The sequence below is a fragment of the Macaca mulatta genome, chromosome 9 (genome assembly GCF_049350105.2).
Source record: "Macaca mulatta isolate MMU2019108-1 chromosome 9, T2T-MMU8v2.0, whole genome shotgun sequence".
Classification (NCBI taxonomy): Eukaryota; Metazoa; Chordata; class Mammalia; order Primates; family Cercopithecidae; genus Macaca; species Macaca mulatta.
In genome coordinates this window covers 16,281,134-16,300,782 of record NC_133414.1, presented here as the reverse complement: position 1 = coordinate 16,300,782, position 19,649 = coordinate 16,281,134, and the positions used below count along the sequence as shown (strand labels likewise).

The following is a 19,649-nucleotide window of genomic DNA, read 5'->3' as shown; positions in this document are numbered from 1 at the left end:
TTCCTCTTTCTCTAGCCCAGGTTCTTGCCCCCAAACTCTCACCTGGCAACCTGATTCTGGCTGTCATCTTGCCAGCCACTCCTCTGACTCCCAAAGCCAGGGGGAGTCCCATCCCAGTGCTGTCTGCTTGTTGGAAAATCCTAATGTCACCTGCTGACTGTTCTCAGGGCCCAATCAGGTCCTGTTGTAGTTTTCACACATTGTTTCCTGGCCGCCAGACAGGATTTACTTTTAACACCTAACAGAACATTTTTGATCACAAGTGACAGAAAATGAACCCACACTTGCCTAAGCTAAAAAGAGGATGTATTGACTTGCAGCTGAATAGTCCAGGGGCTAGACTATTTTTAGGCACAGCTGCATAACAAATGATATCATCAGGACTCTGTCTAGCTCCTTTTAAAAATAGACTTTGTCTTTTAAAGCAGTTTTGGGTTTATGGGAAAATTGACGGGAGGCACAGAGTGCCTCCATAATCCCCTCTTACTGTCCCCTCCCCATGCACACAGTTTTCCCTATTTTTAACATCTTTTGTTGATGTGGTACATTGATTACAATTGATGAAACAATATTGGTTCATTATTATTAACTAAAGCCCATATACACATTAGGGTTAGCTCTTTGTGTTGTGTAGTTGTATGGATTTTGAAAAATGCATAAAGTCACTTTTCCACCATGACAGTATCATATAGGATAGTTTCACTGTCCTAAAATCTCTGTTCTCCACCTATGCCTCCTTCCCCCCAACCCCAATGGCCACCACTGATCATTTCATTGTCTGTATAGTTTTGCATTTTCCAACATGTCGTAAAGTTGGAATCATATAGTATGTATCCTTTTCAGACTGGCTTTACACTTAGCAATACGCATTCAGGGTTCCTCCATGTCTTTTTGTGCCTTGATAGCTCATTTCCATTTATACCTAAATAATAGGCCATTGTCTGGATGTTCCACATGTGTGTTTGTTCATTCATCTATTGAAGGACATCTTGGTTGGTTCCAAGTTTTGGTGAATATGAATATTGCTCCTATAAACATTCACGTGTAGGTTTTTGTGTGAATTCAAGTTTTCAACTCATTTGGGTAAATATCAAGGACCACAATTTCTGGATCATATGGTAAGCCTATGTTTAGCTTTGTAAGAAATTGCCATCCTGGCTAACACGGTGAAACCCCATCTCTACTAAAAAATACAAAAAACTAGCCAGGGGAGGTGGCAGGCGTCTGTAGTCCCAGCTCCTTGGGAGGCTGAGGCAGGAGAATGGCGTAAACCCGGGAGGCGGAGCTTGCAGTGAGCTGAGATCCGGCCACCGCACTCCAGCCTGGGCGGCACTCCAGCCTGGGCGACAGAGCGAGACTCCGTCTCAAAAAAAAAAAAAAGAAATTGCCACACTGTCTTTCAAAGTAGCTGTACCATTTTGCATTCCCACAAGCAGTGAATGAACATTCCTGTTGCTCCATATCTTCTCCACCATTTGATGTCAGTGCATAAATTTCAGCCATTCAAGTGAATAATCCAGGGGATAGACCAACTAGACATAGCTGGATGTCAAACGATGTCATCAGGACTCTGTCTTGCTCTTTCTGTCTCTTGGCTTTTCTTTCCCCTGGGCCAGCTCCAGTCTCCTGCAGGGATTCACTTTATGATGTCTCTCACTGGCTCTAGGAATACACGCCCGCAACTCCAAGTTCAGCATAGAGAGAATACCTCTTTCTAGCACAAGTTGTAGGACTTGAATTATGTATCTATCCCTAAAACAATCCTTGTGGTCTGGGAAATGAAATATTTTCCATTTATTCACTCACTCGCTCATTCATTCATTCATTCATTCATCATGAACACCTACTATATGCCAGGCAGTCATGATGACTGGTCAGGCCCAAGTCACACATTCCAGGGGTAAAATTAGTCCTCTACCCAACCCATGGACTGAGAGCTGAGGCAGTAAGTTTCCCCAAGGTGCTGTTTTCAGAAGAAAGCTGGATGGATCATGGATGTCTGGCAGGTACAAATACCTTGTCCTCCAACTGCAACTGTGGAGTCTGTCCCCAGCGCCTGCCGTACTCATTGAGTGGGGATAGTTCTATGTATCAGTTCAATTTCCCATTTCTGGATCATTCCAATTTCTCCAAACTCAGCAGTTGGCTGGGCCCTTTCTGGTCAGATCCCAAGGTAGGACGCCATGGCAGGTTAGCACTCCTGTCATTGAGAGGTGGAGGCTGCTTCTCCTCCCTTTGAATCTGGGCCACCCTGTGATCGCTTTACACGATGGGGTGTGTACGATGAACGTTGTTCTACTTCTGGACCTAGCCTTTAAGAGGACTGGCAGGTTTTACCTTCACCTTTTAGAAGCCACTTGCCATGTTAGAAGTATGAATATCCTGAGACTACCAAGCTGGGAAAAGTGTAAACCACAAGGCTCCAGGTACGTGGAGGAGGAAGCCATGGTGAAAGGCTCCCCTTCAACCCAAGCCACCCCAGCTGATGCACATGCATGAGAGTCAGATAGCCCAGCTGAGTCCTTTTCGAATTCCTGACCCACAAAATTATGAGCAAAATAAATTCATTGCCTTAAACTGCTGGTTTTGGGGTTGCTTGTTATACAGCAACAATGTCCAGAACAGATGGCAACTAGTGTTACAATATAATCAATGGAAACGTAGCACACCAACCCAAAGGACCCAATCCATGTGTTAGGGGTAATGTAGGGATACCTTACCTTCCCGAGGTCTACAGGCAGTCCCACAGGTGCTGCTGACCTCATTTTGCATTCACTCCTCTAACCTCCTTTTTCAGGTGGCGTGTGACACGCTTCAGGATGCCCAAAAATAGGTTACTGCTGGGAATCCTAAGGGAATCTTTTGGAGTTGAAAGGATCCCGAGAGACCATCTCATTTTAGAGCTAAGATTTAAAGAGCCCTAAGGAGGTTCAGGGCTTAGGCTGAGGTCAGGAGGAAGCCCGGCCTGCACCTCAAGACAGCCATCAGTTACACCCCTTTCTAGTCAATAACTGATTCTCTAGATAAGTGGATGAGCTCCGTGGTGACCTGGATAGTGCCTCGTTTTCTCTGAACTATACCTTATCTTTTCCCTAACTCCCACTGCTAACAGATTTGCTGTTCTGATAGCTACATCTTATCTCATTTAAGACTAAGATAACCTGCACCCTGGTGTCACATGTGGATTTGGGTTCCAATCCAGTCATTTATTACCTTTGGGATGTTGGGCGAGTCACTTCGCTTTTTGGAATTCAAGCTTCCTTTGCTGCAGAATGGGGAAATCTTCCTCCCCTCCCTGCCTGCTGCACATTTGTACATGTAAATATAGTAAATTCCAACGAGACCATGTGTGTAAATTGGTCCTCACAGTGCTGGCACATGGGAAATACTCTACGGTGGTGGCGTTAGCGGCTGCAGTGTCGGTGGAACGAAACGCCTAGAGACCGAGCTTTTATTCATGAATACATGTTGTTCCAAGATGTTCAGGACATTTTATAACATCGTCACCAGTCGGGGGATAAACTGCATTTTCAGATGGAAAAAAAGAAATGAACTGAGGCACAGTGCTGGTGGCTGGTCCAAGTTTAGCCAATGAAGTAGAGAGATTGACAGAGAGAGAGAGAGAAAGAGAGAGGGAGAGAGAGCACAGCACTGCATGGGCTGGGGCAGCCTGGGAAACGTTTTCAGGGGAACCTCTTGGTTGGGGAAGATAAGTTTTTCTTAGGGCATTTCCTTGTGAAAATAAAATGCTTTCTTTTTTGTTTGTTTGTTTGTTTTGGAGGCTGAGTCTCTGTCGCCCAGGCTGGAGTGCGGCAGGATCCCGGCTCACTGCAACCTCCACCTCCCAGGTTCAAGCAATTCTTCTGCCTCAGCCTCCCAAGTAGCCAGGATTACAGGTGCCTGCCACCACGTCCGGCTAATTTTTTGTATTTTCAGTAGACACAGGGTCTCACCGTGTTGCCCAGGCTGGTCCCCAACTCCTGAGCTCAGGTAATCCGCCCACCTCGACCTCCCGAAGTGCTCCCATGAGTCACTGCGCCTGGCCTAAAATGTTTTTTTCTATAGAGAGGAAATGCTTTTTTCCTTTCTTCTCCCCTCTCCACTCCTCTCTTTCTCTCTCACTTCCCTTTTCTCCCCATATCATCCTAACTCCCCCTCTGTAATATGAATACAAGAGAAGCCCTACAAGCCCAACAAAAGAGCCTACTGTGAGGCAGAGATTATGGAGTCTCTCTGTTTTTTCTCAGAGCCCTGACAAGATCTCTGGCCTCATGGTGCTCCGAGAAATCCTCTTAGCTCCCTTGTTTTTGCTTCCTTCATTTCTCCTTCCGTTTTCCTTGTCTGTCTCTGGGCTCTCAAGGCTTCATACTCCCCGCCTTCCTCAGGCAGTGAGGTCTGGTGTATGGCCTTTCCCCAGACTGCCAACAAGGCTGCCTGGTGTCGGCTTCCTATCTGAGTGCTGGGAGACAACATTATCAAGGCTTCAGTGGGTCTCTCTACAGCTCTAAACCACAGCATTCAACTGCTGTTCTGTGGGCACGATTTCACATCGCAGTCATTGAGAGTCTATTTTTAGATGACCCTTCAAAATTCTAGCGTTGAATGTGCTGAAATAACATTGCATGCTTGTGATTGGACGTGAATCCCAGGAATATTTACCCCTGGCCAGAGTTAAAGTAACTTTTTGGAAATGATCAGTTAATGATTTATGATGTGTATACTTAGTGAAGGTTTTTCATGGATCTTGGACTCAGAAAATAGCATTGATTTATAGGACCAGTGAAGGAGACTGAGTGATAATGTGTTTTTTTCTTGTTTTTATTTTTTGGTAATGGACTTACTGTTCTTATATAAAGTAGTATTCACTTTAGTGCAATAGGATGAAGAGTACATCAAGGATAGAGTCTTAATTGTGAGTCTGTAAGAAAGCCATCCCAAACAGATTGGCTCGTCCCTTAGATTGGCGTGAACTACTCAAATCACCAGAGGTCTGCTATAAATAGGCTGACAAGTTGATGTTAACATATCGTGTCTTTTAACTTTCATAAGCAATGCAGCAGAATATGAATTTTGGATTCTACCTGTGTTTTTCTTCAGTTCTGCCTCTCTCCTGACATGTGACTTTGGTCTAATCACTTCCTGTCTATGAGCTTGTGTCTTGAAAACTAGAGAACAAACTGGAGATCTCTCAGTTCCCTTTCAGCTTGTCCAGTTTAAGGCTGGCTGCTAGTAATATATTCTGGAGCTACATCCTGTTTTAGAAGCTTTGCCACACAGAGGGATTGCTGTCTTTGAGGACTTCCATCTTTTTTATCTGCTCCTGAGAGGTGAAGCCAGCTGGGCTTCTAGGTGGGATGAGGACTTGGAGAACTTTTCTGTCTAGCTAGAGGATTGTAAATGCACCAATCAGCGTTCTGTGTCTAGCTAGAGGATTGTAAATGCACCAATCAGCACTCTGTAAAATAGACCAATCAGCACTCTGTAAAATGGACCAATCAGCAGGACATGGGCCGGCCAAATAAGGGAATAAAAGCTGGCCACCAAAGCTAGCAGCGGCAACCCATTCTGGTCCCCTTCCACACTGTGGAAGCTTTGTTCTTTTGCTCTTCACAATAAATCTTGCTGCTACTCACTCTTTGGATCCGCGCCATCTTTGAGAGGTGTAACACTCACTGAGAGGGTCTGCAGCTTCATTCCTGAAGTCAGCAAGGCCACAAATCCACCAGGAGGAACAAACAACTCCAGACGCACTATCTTTAAGAGCTGTAACACTCACTGTGAGGTCCACAGCCTCATTCTTGAAATCAGCAAGACCAAGAACCCACTGGAAGGAAGAAACTGCAGACACACTCTCCCCTTCTTCTTTTTCCCTTTTTCCAGGCACCATAGATAAAACCTCTCATGATATTTTATTGCATTTAACCTATAATCATTCCCTACCTTCCTCTTAGGTTTCTTGTAATAATAAAACATAATAGATATGTAATAGCCCTTTGGGACATTTTAGTAAGGTAGAAATGTAGTAATGTCATTAGGAAATGTAGTCATGCTAACCCCAAATCTTAGGTGTGACCATGGCTACATTTCCTAGAGATGGACTGTAGACCCCACTTAGTAAAGCTGGACAATCACAGATCCCTGGGAGTTGACTATGAAAGGCTTTCCAGTGTATGCCCTGGCTCAGAGAGGACTGACAGAACTCCAGCTACCCTTCTGCTTTAAATTCTATGAAAAGGAGTTTTCTCTTTCACTGGACTGAACAGTGCAGTCCAATGCTTTATTCCCTTGTAACTGGAGAATTTTTCCTAGAGTCATTCTAAAGTATACTATCTTTTGCCCCAAATGTTCTTGCTTATCTGTTAATGATGCATTTAACCAAAATGAACCTGAAACCAAAGTGCCATCTCCTTCCTCTACTGGGCAGACAGACATCCTGAGGAATCATCTTGGAGGCCCCAGTTGGCTTTCAGCAAAGGCCACCCCAAAATAGCTCCAACAGATGAGTATCCACCACGGCTGTCAAATCTTTTGGCTTCCCGGGGCCACATTGAGAGAAGAATTGTCTTGGGCCACACATAAAATTTACTAACATGAATGATAGCTGATGGGCTAGAAAAAAAAAAAAATTGCAAACAATCTCGTAATGTTTTAAGAAAGTTAATGAGTTTGTGTTGGGCTGCCTTGAAAGCTGTCCTGGTCCCCATGTGGCGTAGGGCCATGGGTTGGACGTGCTTGATCTATCCTATCACGAAAGGCCATTGGCTCTTGAGGAATAAATTCTACTTATTTTATCTGCCAGAATGGACAGGACCTCAGAATGAACACCAAACTATAACCTACTTTTGCAAGAGAAGCCTGGAGACAGCAGGTGGACAACATCTTGCTGGACACCTGCAAGTGTGGCAGTTGATGCAGGCTGGCTCGAGACTCACTCTGCTGACTTGGCAGATTCGGCTGGAACAGATGGGCTTCTATGTGCCAGGGGAGGAGATTGCGTGTATCAATTTGTTTTCTTCAAAGGATTTATACAACTGTGTCCACTGCATTTCACTGCCAAGGTACTTGACAAATGAACAATTTAAAAGCACAAAGCTGGAAAGTAATGCCAGGATCAATGGAACATTTATAGACCCAAATTGTCACTCCGCTTGAGCAATGGAGACGTGTCCTAGGTTCCGGAGCACGGGTCCTGCTCATTCTTAGTAATCACTGGTACAATTCAAAAGTGTCCAGTCTTTTGGCTTCCCTGGGCCACACTGGAAGAAGAATAATTATCTTGGGCCACACATAAAATACACTAACACTAACGATAGCTAATGAGCTAAAACAAACAAACAAACAAACAAAAAAACCCCAAAAAACAAAAACCTCACAAAAAGATTTCATTATGTTTAGGAAAGTTTGTGAATTTGTGTTGGGCCACCTTCAAAGCTACGGCGTGGCCTGTGGGCTGCAGGTTGGACAAGCTTGATTTAGTAGATGTTTCCAACTCCCTGTAGGTCAGGATAGGCCAATGTATGGGAAATATAACTGGGTTGCAGTTGGTGCAGGACAGTTCTGGTGTGGATGAGTGTGCTACTCATTATCATGGAAACCATGTACTTTTCCCCCAGTGGCTTATTAAGCCATGATGCAATGGATCTTTGATTCAGTGTGTGGCAGGACATTTATTTCCCTTGTTACTGAAACGTTGTAATCTCATTACAAATTGATTAGCATTGTTTTCAGAACAAGAAGTGGTATTTTGTTTTTTAAAGGAAGTCCAAGTGTGTGAGCTTAAACAAATCTAGTCCCAAGTTGATGTAGGTGCGTTTAGCAGCCCACTTATTAATTCAGTGGCTCAAGGGTTGAACGTTGGTTTGGTACCCATTCTCCTCCCAAGTCCTCTCTAAATACCAGGTGCCCAGAAACTCTTTTCAAGGACATTCATTGAAAATACTTCCAAAGGCTTTATGCAGTTAATATGGCCAAATTAAAAATCTCTTCAGAGAGAAAATGTGGAGAGGCAGTGTGGTTTGCTGAGAAGTATATGGGGTCTGGAATCAGACAGACTTGGACTTGAGTCTTGGCTATTTACTCACTGTCTGATCTTGAGCAAGTTGCACAGTGTCTTTGAGCTGCCAATTTCTCCTTGTTAAATGGAAATGATAAAACCTGCCTCTCAGGCTTGTGAGAGAAATAAGTTAGACAATAGGAACTGAATTAACCACAGTTTACCTTATCATTATTTTGGACGACCTTTCTCCAGTGCTGAGGGTATTTATTCTAATATTTAAGAGCCCCCTGATATATCATTTGCCAGTAAAATTTCCTGGTTGAGACAGACAGACTGGTGTCACTCTACCCTGCATTTAGGAACTAGTTTAACATCATGGGTAAAACAAGCCTATCTTGCTGGATATCATTTCTACTTAACATCATTTTAGTCAGGTTTGTATGAAACTTGATGGCATTTTGTTAACAAAAGATCTCAGTGATCTTTGCATGTTGCTAACAAAATTGAAATAAAATGTGATCTCTGTTGATGCAAAATTGAATCAGATACATTAGATCAACTCCGGGGCTGTTTGATTTTGAAAAGGCAGGTGAGGTTGATTGCGTGTACTACAGCTTATATTCTTTTCCGTGACAGAAGTTATAGTGACAGCCAAGAAAGTTCAAATGCTGTATGCAATTTGAATAATGTATTTGGTTTCTGAATACCTAATACCTTATCGTATACAAAATATGCTATATATTATTATATATAATGTGTTCTATAGACTACATTGTATCTAATAATTATTAGATATATATTATATAATATATAGATATATAATACATAATATATTAGATATAATATATATCTTATATATAAGATATAGTATATATTAGATGTAATATATAATATATTAGATATAATATAATATATATTAGATGTACTATATAATATATATTAGATATAATATATTAGAACATATTATATATTAGATAAAATACATATATTAGATATAACATATTAGATAAAATATATATTAGATATAATATATTAGATATATTAGATAAAATATATATATTAGATACAATATATAATTATTAGATGCACTATAATATATTCTATAGAATATATTATTTTGTTATATATTTAACGATGTTATTAAAGAATATTGTTAATTATGTGATATTATTACTATACATGCCTTCTAAATATTTGTACTTTGCACTCAGACATTCTACGTTTCCATCAGCAAGAATTCTATTGTGGATTAACTATGTCAATTACAATATAGAATATCAAGTGTCTTCTAGTTTCATATTTAGAATACCTTACATTGATATAGCAGTTCACAGTTTAGAAATACTTTTACATACATTTGCTTCTCAAAACAGCACTCTAAAATAGTCCAGGCAGATATAGTTATTTCCATTTGAAGATAAGGCTACTTACTGGGGAGCCAGGAAATGAAATGGCATCTAGTAAATGGCCAAGCCACCATTAAAAACAGCTCTTGGAACTCCTGGACCAATCAATATTTTCCCACCACACAGCACTGCCTCCCTGACAAGTTGATTAGTTGCTGATCTTTGGGAGAGACTGGTTTATAGAGTGGAGAAATAGGTCTACTTCATGTCCTCATGCTTGCTTGCAGGTTTGGAATTAGTCGATACCTGCTGAATGATGATGTCTGTGCAGAGAGATAGCTGTAGTAAGAAAATGAACGCAGAACATCAGTAGTGTGATTGAGGTGGTATAGAGAGCAGTTAGGTCATTATCTACTTCACCATAGAAACTGGGGCACTTCCAAGATTGCAAAGTGTTGTTATTAATAATTACTTTGGGACCACAGGTGGAAATTGTTACTTTTCCAGGGGAAGCAGATGTTCGGTCATCTCAAAAACAGTAACATTACAGGAGGGCAAATGGTGAAAGCAGAGAAGTACCATCCTGCACTGCTTAACAATGGGCATCTGTTCCAAGAAATGCATCGTTAGGTGATTTTATCATTGTGTGAACATCATAGAGTGTACTCACATAAACCTAGATGGTGTAGCCCAGTGCACACCTGGGCTAGATGCTGTAGCCTGTTGTTCCTAGACTGCAAACCTGTACAGCATGTGATCATGCTGAATACTGGAGGCAGCTGTAACACAATGACATTTGTGTATCTAAACATAGAAAAGGTACAGTAAAAATACAGTATCATACTCCTATGGGATCACTGTTGTATATGAGGTCTGTTGTTGATCCAAGTGTCGTTATGCAGGATATGACTGTGCATGCATTGAGAGATTTAAAAAGCTTCTTGTAAATTCATTGATTGATTGATTGATTTTTTGAGATGGAGTCTTGCCCTGTTGGCCAGGCTGGAGTGCAGTGGCGCAATCTCGGCTCACTGCAATCTTCGTCTCCTGGGTTCAAGCAATTCTCCTGCCTCAGCCTCCCAAGTAGCTGAGATTACAGGCACACACCACCACATCTGGCTAATTTTTGTACTTTTAGTAAAGACGGGGTTTCACCATGTTGGCCAGGCTGGTCTCAAACTCCTGACCTCAGGTGATCCATCTGCCTCAGCCTCCCAAACTGCTGGGATTAAAGGCATGAGCCACCGCGCCTGGCCTTAAAGTCATTGATTTAATCCCGCTCCCTCACTGGACTGAGAGCTCCACAGGGCAAGCACCTTTTCTGTCTTATTTTTTTAGTACCTGACACCTTTTTAGTATTGACACCTAGGTGCTCAATAAATGGACCAATGGATTGTTGGATATTTGGGTACCATGATCCAAATTTTGGATTTTGTTTAAGACACACCGAAGTGAGTAGGTTCAAAACAAAGACTGTAATATCCGCCTGTGCCACTAAACCCTCTCCCCGATTCCAGTCATGGTGACAGCACCCCTCTGCCAGTTGCTCAAGCCAGAAACCAGGTAGTCAGCTTTGATGTTCTGCCTCCACTCCCTAACCCCTAAAGTCAGCTCTGCTCTCTGCATCTCTAAAATCTGTCCATTCTCCATGTTGCTACTGGTGTGGTCTAGGTGGGTGACCAACTGTCTTGGTTTGCCCGGGACTGAGGAGTTACCCAGGACATAGGACTTTCAGTGCTAAAATAAGAACATTCCTGGGCAAACTGGGGAGGCTGGTCACCATAGATCTAGGTCACATAATTTTTCGCCTGGTCTACTGCAGTAGCCTCTGCACAATCTGCTTTCTCACCTATAATCCATTCCTGCACTGTTGCCAGAAAAATCTTTGTAAACATGAACCAGATCATGCCATTGGTGAAAATCCTTCAAGGACTCTATAAATCTTCAACACACCACCTGGTCAATCAGGTTTCCATTCATCCCCCAACCTCATCTCTGCATTCTCTCAGCTCCGCTGGTTCCCCAAACACATCATATCCTCTACCTTCCCTCACTGGGCTTCATAATGCTCTTACTCCTGTGTGAATTGCCCCGATGCCTTTATCTGCCTACAAATCCAATTCTAGCCTTTAAATCCCAGCCCAAGAATACCATCTCAGGCAAGAGTTGGGTCAGGGCACCTTCACCATAGATCAGTGGTTCTCGCCTTTGGTTTCACATTAAACTCACCTGGGAGAACTTAAAAAAATTCCGATCCCCGTGTCACATCTCAGACCAATTCCCATCTCTGGATATGAAACCAGATCTCAGAGATTTTTTTTAAAATTTTTTTTTAGGCCGGGCGCGGTGGCTCAAGCCTGTAATCCCAGCACTTTGGGAGGCCGAGATGGGCGGATCACGAGGTCAGGAGATCGAGACCATCCTGGCTAACATGGTGAAACCCCGTCTCTACTAAAAAATACAAAAAACTAGCCGGGCGAGGTGGCGGGTGCCTGTAGTCCCGGCTACTCGGGAGGCTGAGGCAGGAGAATGGTGGGAACCCGGGAGGCGGAGCTTGCAGTGAGCTGAGATCCGGCCACTGCACTCCAGCGCGGGCGACAGAGCAAGACTCTGTCTCAAAAAAAAAAAAAAAAAAAAAATTATTTTACTTAAATTTCTGGGATACGTTTGCAGAACATGCAGATTTGTTACATATTTATACATGTGCCATGGTGGTTTGCTACACCTATCATTTAGGTTTTAAGCCCTGCATACATTAGGTATTTGTCCTAATGCTCTCCTTCCCTTTGCCCCCAACCCCCCGACAGGCCTCAGTGTGTGATGTTCCCCTCCCCTGTGTCCATGTGTTCTCATTGTTCAACTCTCACTTATGAGTGAGAACATGTGGTGTTTAGTTTTCTGTTCCTGTGTTAGTTTGCTGAGAATGATGGTTTCCAGCTTCATTTATGTCCCTGCAAAGGACATGAACTCATTCTTTTTTATGGCTGCATAGTATTCCATGGTGTATATGTGCCACATTTTCTTTATCCAGTCTATCATTCATGGGCATTTGGATTGGTTCCAAGTCTTTGCTATTGTAAATAGTGCTTCAGTAAACATACGTGTGTATGTGTCTTTATAGTAAAATGATTTATAATCTTTTGGGTATATACCCAGTAATGGGACTGCTGGCTCAAATGGTATTTCCACCTAGGGATTTTTAAGCTCCTCAGGTGATTCTGGTGCACCCAAGGTTGTGAACCACTGGTCTACAGTGAAGCTTCCCTGATCCTATGACTCTTTTTACTTCATATGCCACTGTGTTGATCCCTCCCTTTATCTACTTCAGGTACTTCATGTCTATGTGCCCCACACTCATCACACTACTCCTTGAGGGCAGGGACCCTGGCTAATTTGTATAAGCATTTTCACTGCCTAGGACCAGGCTTGGCACAAAGCAAAGGTTTAATTAATGTCAGTTGCATACAGCAATGACCTTGGGCAGCCTACATATCCTTTCTGGACCTCATTTTTCTTTTCCATAAAATGGGGATAAAAATATTTAACTTCATCAGGTGCAGTAGCTTGCATTTGTAATCCCAGTGCTTTGGGAGGTCAAGGCAGGAGGACTGCTTGAGGTCAGGAGTTTGAAATCAGCCTGGACAACAAACTGAAATCTCATCTCTACAAAAATGAAAATTAAAAAAACATAGGCAGGTATGACAATGCACACCTGTGGTCCTAGCTCCTTGGGAGGCTGAGGTGGGAGGATTGCTTGAGCCCAGAAGGTCAAGGCTGCAATGAGTTATGAATGCACCACTGTACTCCAGCCTGGGCCAAAGAGCAAGACCTTACTTTTTTTTTTTTTTTAAAAAAAACTACACATATATCTATCTAACTTGAAGAGTTGAGAATTGAACAACTGACGTAAAGTGCCTGGCTCATATTTTACTTGCTATTCATTATGAGGCAGATTAATAGGGAAGAACATTCTGCCATTTCCCCATTAGGCCTGAATCTAAAGCCTACTCTTGTCAAAAATTAAAGAGAAAAATCTACCCAGAATGAATGCCCACATACTCTTTATCTCCTAAGCCAGAGATGCTGAATGAGATTATGACTTGAAAGTGTTCAGAGGTGACTGGAGGTGAATGTACGTAGTGTTTTGCTGATAACTGGACACTGGAAGCACGTGTGTCCCCCCCCCCAGCTGAGTGCTTTGCAAGCAGTTTTGCAAATAAATCACCATGTGGTAAGAGGGAATCAATATGACCTCCCAACCCACTATTCTCATCTATAAGGAGATATTAGGGTGGGGAAGCTATTGACAAAGAGAAGGATGTATTTCTTGAGGCCTTCAGTGATGGATAACCCACAAAAATTACCCCTGCTGGTCCATCTTGACTTCTGCAGCCACTTGGAATGGACACCCTGTGGCTAGTTCTTCTTTCCTTTCCCCTTGACTTTGATTTAGTGTCTTCCGTCTTTATATCTCTCACTGGCTTTATCTTCAAAAATAGTAATTTCTATCGCTGGTGATTTTTAAAAAAAGCACACACACACACACACATACACACACACACACACACATACCCCTTATACCAAAGAAAGAAATAATCAAAATGGGAGAAAGATCATTGCTGGCTATTTTTCAAGAGAGTTGATGGATTGGAGTAAGTTTAGATCAATGGAAAAACCTTGATGAAAAAAATTATGCAAATGCAGTTGATATTAAAAATGCAAGTAATGATCCAAGCCATGACTTTAAGCCCAGCTCTCAGACCACCCACAAACTCACAAACATTGTGTTGAGTGGACATTTCTTTTTACTTTTCAGGTTATTCAAGAGGCTTCCTTACTCCATAAATATGTGAGGGGGAGGAGGATGGCAGTGAACAAGAGACAGAGGGAGCGAGAGAAGAGGAGAGAATATGATGATAGGGTTACTGATCACTGGCATACTTAGCTCAGTCCCTTTTCCTTTGTTTGGGATGTAAGAGTTTGCTGTTAGGATGTATTTTTTATATTTTTTCCATCTGCATAGAACTTTTCTATTTACTTTAAATTCCCTGAAATTGCTTTTTAAAGTTTCTTGCTTAAAATTAGGAAGTGAAGTGGGCTATTAAAGAATGGAAATTTAGTGAAGCATCTTGATGTCTTGTTTTAGTGTGGGTTTCCCGAGAAGCCCCAGTGGGAGAGTGGGGAAGTGATTCAAGGAAGGGAAGTCTGTTATTAAGTCAGCTGCCACAGTGGACAACTGGAGCTTAATACCATAGGGAACCTCTAAGAAGAATGTAAAACACATGCCTCAGAATTGTCCCACTGGAGGGTGAGAGAGCTGGGGTATTTATACACCAATTCCCAAGAGTCATCAGTTGAGGGCTGCTCCTGGGAGGTGTTAATTGCTTGTCATTCCAGCCTGTGGAGTTCCAGGCTATCATCTTCCTTGGCTCTAGAAGATGCCCCATGGCACAGACATGTAGCTGCTGACAGTTGTAAATCCAGGCTGGAACACATTGTAATGTTTAAGATCTAAGAGATGTGGCTCAGCCAGTGTGACAAAAACTCAAGCATGATGGTGCTTTTTCTAAAACAATGCACACCTGTTTTTGAAGATTAGGGAAAAGTCAGAGTTTAAAGCAGGGGTCCCCAACTCCTGGGCCATGGACCGGTACTGGTCTGTGGCCTGTTAGGAACTGGGCCACAGCAGGAGGTGAGCAGTGGGTGGGTGAGCGTAGCTTCATTTGTATTTACAGCTGCTCCCCATTAGTTGCATTACTGCCTGAGCTCCGCCTCCTGTCAGATCAGTGTGACATTAGATTCTCACAGGAGCGTGAACCCTATTGTGAACTGCACATGTGAGGGATCTAGGTTGTTTGCTCCTTATGAGAATCTAATGCCTGATGATCTGTCACTGTCTCCCATCACCCCCAAATGGGACCGTCTAGTTGCAGGAAAACAAGCTCAGGGTTCCTACTGATTCTACATTATGTTGAGTTGCATAATTATTTCATTAGATGTTACAATGTAATAATAATAGAAATAAAGTGCATGATAAATGTAATGAACTTGAATCATCCTAAAACCATCCCCACACCCTGGTCTGTGGAAAAATTGTCCTCCATGAAACTGGTCCCTGATGCCAAAAAGATTGGGGACCTGTGGTTTAAAGGACTCTAGCGGGGAAGGCACAAAAATGTAGCTGATAATTTGGGAAATATGGAAAAGTCATTTAATCTACCCTGGTACTTTTGGGCAATACTTCCTGCGTAGGATCAAGCCATTTGTGGAAATTTGGCTGTATAGATTTCTAGCTGCCATGTGGCTAGACGTGGTTTCCAGGGGAAAGCATGAGATTATGGTTCTTTATCTTGGAATATTACCCCCAAATTTTTGCCTTGGGGAACCTGACAAATGCTTGACTGTCTTTCAAGCCTGGCTCCATGCTGCACTGTGCTATGGCTTTGGTTCTTTCTTTTCTCAAGCCTGGTGCGCACGTCCTGTCCTGCTGCACTTGTTCTGCTCGGCTCTGAGGCAGGCACACAAACACCATTGTCCCTGATTTGTAACAGGAGATGCTTCCCGCATAGATTCTTACGTGTTCATTTTCTCCAGATTTGACTGCTTTTGGCCAGGCATGGTGGCCCACGCCTGTAATCCCAGCACTTTGGGAGGCCGAGGCGGGTAGATCACTTGAGGTCAGGAGTTCAAGACCAGCCTGGCCAACACGGCAAAACCCTGTCTCTACTAAAAATACGAAATTAGCCAGGTGTGGTGATGGAAGCCTGTAATCCCAGCTACTTGGGAGGCTAAGGCAGGAGAATCGCTTGAACCCAGGAGGCGGAGGTTGCAGTGGGCTGAGATCGCACTATTGCACTCCAGCCTTGGCAACAAGAGCAAAACTCCATCTCAAAAAGAAAAAAAAAATTAGCTGGGTGTGGTGATACGTGCCTGTAATCCCAGCTACTCGGGAGGCTGAGGCAGGAGAATTGCTTGAACCCAGAAAGTGAAGGTTGCAGTGAGCCAAGATAGTGCCACTGCACTCCAGCCTGGGGGACAGAGCAATACTCTGTTTCTAAAAAAAAAAAAAAAAGGGATTCGACTGCTTTTGCTCCCTAGAAATTCATATGTTGAAGCCTTAACCTTTAATATGATGAAATTAGGAGGTGGGGACTTTGGAAGATAATTAGGTTTAGATAAGATCATGAAGGTAGAAACCCCATAATTGGATTAGAGACACCAGACACTTACAAGAAGAGTTACTAGAGAGCTTTCCCTTTCTCTCTCTCTCTGTCTCTCTTTCTCCCCCTACCACGTGAGGATACAACCAGAACACAGCCATGTGCAAACCAGGAAGGGGGTCTTAACTAGGCACTGGATCTGCCAGAGCCTTAATCTTGGACTTCCCAGCTTCCAGCACTCTAAGAAGTAAGTTTGCTGTTTAAGCCACACAGCCTACAGCGTATTTGATACAGCAGTCCAAACCAACTAAGACAGGCACTTTGATTGAACGTGAAATCCAGAGTTAAAGATATTCTGTGGTTTACAAACCTTGCCTTTGAGGAGACATCTCAATCTCTTTCTCCATTCCCTTCCCTTTTCTTCTCCTACCCATTCTCTATAAGGGAACCATAAGTGTCTCTAGTTGCAAGTAGAGTTTCTAGCTTCTAGAAAACTCAGTCAAGCTCCATAAGCCAGCCCCACAAGTCTGGCTCTGTAGGGAGATAGGAGGGTGCTGACGGTCTGAGAGTCTCAGTTTTTCCTGCAGCCTTGTGGATCTACAAACACAAAGCCCTACCCAAAGGCATCTGGTCCTCAGGTGCTGTTTCTCTTCTCCCTGTGGAGCTGGGTTTGTTTTTGTGGAAATCTAAATCATATGTTTCTATTTCATTTACATTACATTCAAAGCAATGTTGTTTCCCTGCAGCCTTTTGAAGTTATGGGAGCTTTATGGATGGTTCTGCAAATGTTTACTTTTGAGCCTTCATTCTCAAATGAACTCTAGAAATGTCCCTGCTTCATTTCCTCACAGTCAGTGGCCCTGGAGGAGAAGACACTGGAGTCCAGTGCTTTAAGACCTAGGTATTGGGGCCTGGGGACTTCAGTGTGGATGAGCTTCTGTCATTTCCTTCAGGCTGTTTCCTGTCCTCACTATTAGTGGGTTCCTGGGAACTTGTGTGAAGGTGTTTCGGTGTTGATTTTTTTTTTTTCTTCTGGGAAGGTTTTGGTCTAAGCTTCTCATCCTAGGGAATGCTCTCCTCCTGAAAATAAAAATGTGACCACCTGCTCCAGACAATTACTGGAGTTAATTCATAAGGTTCACAGTGAACTGGGGTTCGGTACCACATTAGCAGATGGACAATTTGACCACGTGGGTTATCTGCAACATTTTCTACAAAGCTATAGTAATCAAAATAGCATGGTAACTGTTTTCTAGTCTATTCAATGGAATAGAATTAAGAGTTTAGAAATAAGCCATTATGCTTATGGTCAATTGAATTTTGACAAGGATTCCAACAAAGTTCAATGGAGAAATAATAGTGATTTCAACAAATAGTATTGGAACAACTGGATAGACACATGCAAAAGAAGGCCGTTGGACCCCTACCTCACACTATGTACAAAAATTACCCCCAAATGTATCAAAGACCTAAAACTAAGAGCTAAATATAAGACATTTGCAAAAGAAGACCTAAATATAAGACACAAATATTAGAGCTAAATATAAGACACATAGAAGACACATGCATGGAAGACACATGCAGCCTTTCCACGCTACCCACAGGGGAGTCCATTTGGCATTGTTCTGGATTCCCATCATAACTTAAAGGGAAACTTCACAGTGTCTGAAGCCCTTGATGTCCTGCAGATGAAGGAGGAGGATGCCCTTAAGTTCCTTGGAGGAGGAACCAACTTAGGTGGCACTAATCTTGACTTTCAAATGGAACAGCACATCTATAAAAGGAAAAGTGATGGCATCTACATCATAAATCTGAAGAGGACCTGGGAGAAGCTTCTGTTGGCAGTTCATGCCATTGTTGCCACTGAAAACCCTGCTGATGTCAGTGTCATGTCCTCCAGGTATACTGGCCAGGGGGCCCTGCTGCAGTTTGTTGCTGCCACTGGAGCCACTCTAATTGCTGGCCACTTCACTCCTGGAGCCTTCACTAACCAGATCCAGGCAGCCTTCTGGGAGCCATGGTTTCTTGTGGTTACTGACCCCAGAGCTGACCACCAGCCTCTCGCAGAGGAAGCTTATGTTAACCTTCCCATCATTGCTCTGTGTCACACAGATTCCCCTCTGTGCTATGTGGACATTGCCATTCCATGCAACAGTAAGGGAGCTCACACAGTGGGTTTGATGTGGTGGATGTTGGCCTGAGAAGTTTTGTGCATGCATGGCACCATTTCCTGCAAACACCCATGGGAGGTCATGCCTGATCTCTCCTTGTACAGAAATCCTGAAGAAATTAAAAAAGAAGAGCAGACTACTGCTGAAAAGGCTGTGAGCAAGGAAGAATTTCAGGGTGAATGGACTGCTCCAACTCCTGAGTTCACTGCTACTCAGCCTGAGGTTGCAGACTCATCTGAAGGTGTGCAGATGCCCTCTGTGCCTATTCAGCAGTTCCCTACTGAAGACTGGAGTGCTTGGCCCACTACAGAAGACTGATCTGCAGCTCCCACTGCTCAGGCCACTGAATAGTTAGGAGCAACCACTGACTGGTCTAAAGCTGTTCTTGTACTGGCTCTTAAGCAACATGGACACAAAGTTGATGGAAAATAAACATCAATTTCTTAAGAAAAAAAGACACATGCCAAAGAAGATCTAAATATAAGACACAAATATAAGACCTAAATATAAGACACATGTGAAAGAAGGCCGTTGGACCCCTGCCTCACACTATATACAAAAATTAACCCCCAAATATATCAAAGATCTAAATATGAGAGCTAAGACAATACAATCTTAGAAGAAAACATAGGGGTAAGTCTTCATGACCTTAGATTAGGCAATGGTTTCTAAGATATGACAAAGACAACCTATAGGATAAGAGAAAATATTTGCAAAGTATATATCTGATAAGAGACATATCTAGAATATATAAAGAACTATATATATTGCAACTTGACAATAAAAAGACCAATTAAAAATGGGCAAAGGATTTGACCAGATATTTATCCAAAGAAGACATACAAATGGCCAAGAATTACATGAAAGGATTCTCAATATTAGTCATTAGGAAAATGCAAATCAAAACAGCAGAGAGTACAACTTTACACCCATTAGGATGACTATAATAAATAAAAGACAGATAAATAACAAATGT

General features: G+C 42.7%; 1 pseudogene; it reads left to right on the top strand.

Annotated features, from left to right (window-relative positions):
• Positions 1–2,283: 2,283 nt before the first annotated feature.
• Positions 2,284–19,105, top strand: LOC107000044 (small ribosomal subunit protein uS2B pseudogene; annotated as a pseudogene).
• Positions 19,106–19,649: the final 544 nt, after the last annotated feature.